Source organism: Synchiropus splendidus, chromosome 1 (assembly GCF_027744825.2).
Source record: "Synchiropus splendidus isolate RoL2022-P1 chromosome 1, RoL_Sspl_1.0, whole genome shotgun sequence".
Lineage (NCBI taxonomy): Eukaryota > Metazoa > Chordata > Actinopteri > Syngnathiformes > Callionymidae > Synchiropus > Synchiropus splendidus.
Window position 1 is genome coordinate 50,525,942 of NC_071334.1, and position 7,514 is coordinate 50,533,455.

A 7,514-nucleotide genomic window follows, 5' to 3' on the forward strand; every position below is an offset into this window, starting at 1 on the left:
GGAGCGAGGTTAAACTGCAGGGATGAACTACCTCTCTGTTGTGGACATCGCGTGGTTGATGGAGATGAGCCTGCAGATCAATAGTGCTGTGGAGTGATTCATGTCCGTGGGCTGAAGTGTCACTGAACATCTTCAGCCTCTGAGCTCAACATGGAGTGGAGGGATGTCCTTCCACCTGCACCTCAAAGGCTGAGAGGAGAGCTGGGTAATGGTGTGTGTGTGTGTGCGTGTGTGTGTGTGTGTGTGTGTGTGTGTGTGTGTGTGTGTGTGTGTGTGTGTGTGTGTGTGTTATCGATCCAGCTCACCTCTGGAACAGATGGCTCCTGCCTTTTTGTCCTGTTTGACCTTAGAATGGTCCACTTTTCCCACACACACACACACTTGAATGCAGGAAAATGGACACATAAATCACATGGTTGTGACAGGCCAGCCATCCATTTTAACCACACACACACACACACACACACACACACACACACACACACACACACACACACACACACACACACACACACACACACACACAGAAGCCAACACACAGATTCGCTCTAAAACATGGACTCGTAAACTCACTCACCTGAAAAGATCCCAAAACATTGCTGTGTACATAAAGTTAATTGATGGACACAGTGAGCAGGGCAGGCATGCAAACACACACCCAGGTTTGCCACACCATCTTTGTGGGGATCTGTCATTGCCATAACCCTTTCCCCAGCCTCTCACCCTTAAACTTACCATCCACAACACATGGCTGACCTGCACCAGGACTCTGAACCAAAATATAACTCAATGTTGGCCTTGTTGTTTTCAAGTCTTCATCCTCAAATTGAGGCTTAACCTTGTGGGGTCCAGCAAAAGGCCCCCACAAAGTTGTATGATCCTCACAAGGATAGTGTTTTTGTCAAGAATTGGACCTCTGATTTCCATCACCCTCTCCCCAGCCTCTCACCCTAAACCTAACCATCCAACTAAAGACTAACACTAACCAGGACTCTTTTATACTGTATACTGTACCTTTGTTGTTAAAATATAATAACAGTCCATTTAGGACAAAATGGTGAGCTAAACAAGCTGCAAACTATGCTAAAAGAAGGCATAAATGCAATATGAATTCATTCCTTTTTATTCTCCTCTATGTAAAAAGAAACTAGGTCACACTTTAGACTAGGGAACATCTATTAAATAAACTACTTGTGCACGTGTGTATTAGCAGCATGTTAGCCAGTAACCGCTGATCTTTAACTACTGAATAGCATCTGGTTGAGCCTGACTCTATTCTTCCATAGGATGGTCACCAAAACGTCACTCTAAACAACACCATCTTTACCGATTTTTCACAGTAAATAACCATCTTATTAGTTTATTCATGGTTTCTTTGTGTTCCCCATTCAGAAACCTAACCACAACTCATGATAGCAGCTGTTGTCATACCCCACAATAATTCTGTGCAACTGAAACTGCGACACGACAGATATACAGCAGAGCGATACATGGTCAAAACAATCACACATTATTTATGTAAAACAGGATGTTATTTTTTTTCAGGTCGGAAAGATTCTAGTAGACACACATGCATATGTGACACGCCGCAACACAAGACAGAATCAATAGAGCCACACAAGAGACCTGAGAAACCTGACGTCATCGCGCCAATGTGTTCCTCACTCAGACGGCACGGACAAGAGAGCAGGTCAGGCTTATCACACACACACACACACACACACACACACACACACACACACGTCTTTAATCAAGCAAACACAGTGGGACATTCCTGAGGAGCAGAGATGAGGAGGATGTTTACCAGGTCTCAGATGAGGAGAGAAAAAGGAGCACAAAGAGGAGGATGTTTTCACTGCTGCAGGTTTGGGTGAGGAATAGTTACATCTCAGAGGTCGACACACACTCACACACACATACATGTTTGTCTTCCTATCTTAGTGAGAACCGTCATCGACATATATGAACATAATGCTTCCCCCAGATTCTCTCCTGAAACCTAACCACCTAAAACAAATGGCTAGTCTTAACCTTCACGCTTAACCAAACTAAATCCAAATATAATAACCCAGCTATTTTGTAGTTTTAACCCTCAGAATGAGGCTTGATAAAGTGAGGACCGGCCAAAATGTCCTCACTCTGTTGATTAAAAACAGGCTCTCACAAAGATAGAAGAACACGCACACACACACACACACACACACACACACACACACACACAATGGAGGGCCAATTTGAGGCTGAAAGCATAAGAAGTGAAAGAGCGTGTTGATGGCCGAATCACTTTGTCCCGCTCAATAATGAGGTTTTCTAGTGTGTCTGGCTTTACAGTAATCTAAGGGGACCCTCATTAATAAGTCAAAATCCAACACACAGATGCAGACACTGGTTCCCAGAGTGGGTCTAATGTTCCTATATCAGACCATCTCAGTTCCGCATCCTCGCTCTTGTACACAGAAAGCAGATGAATTTGTTGGTTTTGGGAAGTTACACTACACCCAGAGTGGAGAGATGTTTTTGTCCTGTGAGAAGATTGAGAGATTTTATCGCGTCACAAGAGGTCTGGTTCGTTTACGGACCACCTCGAGAATAATGAGCTAAATACCAGAACATGACTCAGCACAGCTTCCAAGAAGACAATGTTTTTCTGTCTCTTCCATGCAACAAGCCCAAAAGTCGTTTTTGCTTTTACACATGCTGAGCGTCATCCTGTCACTGAATGAGTTTTTCACTATTTTAGATTCATCTGCAATATCACAAGGCCAAGGGAGGTTTTTTTTTTCAGAGTCATGGAAACACATTTTGTTCTTTACTGGCTAAATATTAGGAGGAATGTTTGTACTTACTGTTCATACTTACTTCTTGTTTGTGCCCATAGTAGCTCATTTTTATGTGACAGCCGAGAACATCAAAGCAGCCACTGGAAAAGGGAAGTGGGATATATGGCAGAGAAGCTATAGACCACTGACGTCGTGAACACTAGCGCAGAAATTCTGATACACAGTTCAGTTTACGACACCAGGCAACAGGTTACTCGTCTGTCAGTGGCTCAGTGGCGACCCCAACATGCTGAGTAGTGAAACTACGTCGCCATTGAGTGGCTCCTAAAATGAAAATAGGAATCGAAATGCATTGACTGTCATCCAAGATCTATAAAAATATCCCCAGGAATAGGTTTCTTTTGTCAACATCTTCAACGGTTTCACACAGTTTGGGATGGAGTCAATGGAGAGCACTAGAGTGATGATGCAACATGTATGTGCTTCAGTGTCGGACACAATTCTCACACCACCACGGGGGAACGCATTCCTGCCCCCTGAAACTATTGATATTAAGGCATGTTTCGAGGCCTGAAGTCCTGAAAGTCTTCTCTGCTTCCACTACCGCTTCGTTGCCTGGCACAGATCCAGGAAGTAAATCCATGGTGAGAAACTTAGCAAAACAACTAAGAAACAGAAAACAATGTACGTAAACTTTAGTAAAGTAAAGTTTAGCTCTGTAAAAATATGAATAAACTCATTCAATGCCAAAATGTGCTGATCTCAGATCATCAGAAATGAAGGGAGGACGCCAAAAACAAGATGGCTGCAGTGAGCGAGGCAAGTTCAAGGTTCATGAGAGGAACACAGAAAGAGTCTAAAAATCTTTTAAGCTTACAGAACTGCCAGCTAGTCATAGTCATATTATGTCTTGATGCTAGGTCAATGGCCAAGGCAGCCTCTCCGGAAGTTGTCGTGTGTTGCCAGAAATGGCGTCATCCTCAGTCGCCTGTAGGCTATGTGTATTTTCCTGATGGTTATGAAACACTGGCAGAGATTAAAGAAGCGGAAATGAGTCTGATGAAGTGCAGCAGTGGATTTGACATGGAGACAGTGGAGAGAAAGTTCTGTCAAGTATTAGTTTTGTCAAGCTTTGGTGGATCGTCACTCTTTAATGGTGGAAAAAGTTAGATACTGTGACCGTAGATGGCTGCCTGACACCCTTCATCATGATGCAATGACACGCACCTGTCACTGGAGGTCACTCAATGAATAAACCTGTGACGTGTTCTCTCATGACTTTTATATTTCCTTGCTACAATAGATAATGAAGTGAGGCTCCAGTCCATTTGTCATGATTATTTAAACAAGGTTACGGTGGACGTACTTAACACATTTGATTCTTGTCTTCAACTCGGTGATTTAAAGCGCACGTCATATCTGATCATGAATCTGAAAACATAAAAAGTCATTTTCCATTACTCAAGCGACGCCCACACGCTCTTCTGCCGTTTACTCTGAGCCAAATACGCTGATGGACTTAGATTCTATGCTTAAAACACAAACAGAATTATAAGAATGGGACAAAAAAAACTTGATGGAATGATCCAGCGCTTTCATGTCCAATAAGCGAGTTCTTATTATACTACATCTGTTGAAGCTGACGTTGACTGCGACAGAAGCCCATGATAATAGCACAGTTTAAAGCAACAGGATGCTCCGTGAGCCACAGACATTACACTGGCATGTAGCTCAGTGTGTTTCCAACTATCCCCAGTGAAGAGGCACTTCAGTGAGTCAGCGCTGAAGGAGCTGAGAACCAGCGTGTTTATGAATCGAAAGCAATGCTAATGCAAAAGAACACATGGTTCAGACTAAAACAAGATGGTCGTCGTTTGATAAACAAAGGCATCCAGGAGATTCATCTTCAGTGTCGACTGCAGTTCAGGCCCTTTAGTCTCTCATGGTGCGAGGGGTCCTGGTATTTTCTGATGTGGCAGGAGCCACAGAGGAGGCATGTTGTTATCTGTAAATCCCTGTTGATTTCATGGTAGGTGAGCCGGATCACAGTCCTGCAGACCTGCGGATCATCCACTGGAGAGTGCTGCAAACTCAGGAAACTCCTCCTCATTTCAAAGAAACGTGAAGTTTTGATTCATCTAAGTGGACTGGAGCTTATCAGAGTATTTGAACTGAGATTTTGGCGACTAGTTTAAGCATGACGTTGTCAATCAGGCGTGGACAAGCATGAGTCACATTCACATCATGTGGCGGGAAATCCTTGGGAGGCTTGCGAGCGCCACGGCGGAGCTAGAAGTCACAGAATACAGGCACCAGGTGTGGATTTATTGTGTCCTTGGTGCATCCCAGAACCATCCATTATGTCAGTCCATCCACTAAACCAAAGATTTGGGGTCTTAATGGTCCAATTACCGTTGAACTTTTGGCATTTCTCGACTCAAGAAGGAAGCGTGACGTCACTAGAGACTGTGTCGGGTCTTCTAGACCAGTATTTCACCCTGTCAGGCCTCGGGGTGTCTCTTTCTGAGCAGTGACATCACACTGCCTGCTCAGCCTGCTGGAAAGACACGGTCTGACGCGGACCCGCTGATGTTGTCGAGACCACCTGACCCCAGACCAAGATGCTCTGGTTGGGACTTCAATCGTAACTCGTTTTTTGCTGACTCATGGACCTATATCATGTGTGCTTCAGGTGTCATGTCAGCAGATCTGACCCACAGTCGTTCAGATACATGCTGACTTTCCTAGTAGGAAGCAATTTATTCCATCGGCACATCAACTCAGTCATATGAATGGAAACATTCCTCAAAAAGCTACACAGAATATCGCTTTCTGCTGACGTGATGTGAAAACATTTCGGTCCACTGTGAAACTAATTTATCGGATATTATGTGCTGGTCTGCGGGAGTGATTGCTGCCACGAAAACGAATCTGCTGAGTGAAGCAGCGGTCAGCACCAAACTCAGCCAACGTCCTGCACTTGAGTGACTGACGCATTTTTTTTCTTCATGGTTAGCATGGTTACACATCAATCGAGTCTAGTTTCCCAGGTGAGAAGATCGAGGTGCTGGATGGAGTCACTGCTCAAATCATATTGAACAGATCAGCTACCACAGAGGCCAGTGCTTCTGTTTCATTTGCAGAATCCGATTCCTCAAAGGCGAAGGAAGGGTGAAATCTGGCATTAACAGACTAACAATAGACGAGCAAAACATTAACCCTGCATCAACATCTTATTCAAGGGTATTGCCCCACGTTTAACAGCACATCTTGTGGCTTTACAGGACTGCATTTAAAGGGTTTAATCACTATTTCCCCAGCAGCACATCAGTGTGGTAAACAAACCTTTCCGCTCACCTATATTCCCAAAATGCACCGCGGGTTTTCCACGCTTTGATGTCAGGCTTTCGGCTCTGCAGCTGCCTGGAATGTTCACTGCTCGCTCTTCCAAAACTCCACTACTGGGATGCCGTCTGGGCTGCATGCCGTCCCACATTCCATTCTCTTCAGAGCTGCCCTCACATCCACTTTGCTCATCCCCTGAACCACCATCTCACCTCCATCTGTCCCCCATTTTCCTCATTCATTCATTGGAGTTATTTTGTTCTTATGGTGCCATAATCCATGCAGCTCTACCTCAGGCATGAGTTTGACCTGTCTTCACTGCATAATGGAGAAATAAAACTCTTCATCCTGTTGCAAATATTGTTTCACCCCGTCATCATTTATTTTGGCTGAAAACATTCTTTGAACTTAGGTGGTTTAATAGACCAATTTCAACCTCATTTGTACTTAATGTGAATGTGACATTCTGAAACATGACATGCACATGCTTTGTCGTCCGTCTTCCCAGAACCACCCACATGTGCGTTCTGGCTCCAAACAGCCGATGTGGAAATTGTCCCGACATTTCTTAAGAATTGTTGAGTCTCCGGAACAAGTGTATTTTTGCATGACTGCATCATGACTAACATCTAAGCTGCCTGTCACACACTTTATGAAGTCATGTTGGAACAGTCTCTCTAAACTATCCGGCGGTTGACTGATCAACTTTGGCAGTTTCTCACACAACCATCTGTGAAAGGCAAGTATTCTGACCAGATCTGTTTGCACATTAGTCCCTGCCTTCTTCAAGCCCTTTTGCTTCTTCTTTTTTTTTCTTTTAGTATAGCTGAATGTGGCGACCATGTATGTGTCCCATACTTTTAGTTTCCATGCATCAGAGTGTCCAACACCAGGACAAGAGAAAGAACCTGATGGATATCAGACATGTTTATTCTTCAAAAAATTACACCATATACAGATTTAAGACTGGCAAAAAACTAGCAAGTACATTCACAGAGATTAAGTTCTTGGATGAAACGGGGGTAGAGTGAAACAAAAATAAACTCACTCTTCTCATTTAATTTATCAAGATAAAGCGTCTTGTAGACGCACAATATCTTGGAGCCTCACTGCCACCTGCTGGCAACTATATTTATGACCACATTTATTGCTCAACGTGTCTGTTTCTCTGACAACAGTGGCGGGATATCACTTGTATTGGCGGCAGTTTGTGCACTCATGAATGCAGGTGGAGTTCTAGGACTACGAGACGGAGCAGGCACTACGTAAACCATGTGTAATGAAAGATGATGGAAATGCGACGCAGGCTGCTACACTGTAATGGTATTCACACATCCACTAAGGTAAACAGAAAGTAAGCTGCGCTCCAGCATCGGTACATCTGGACGA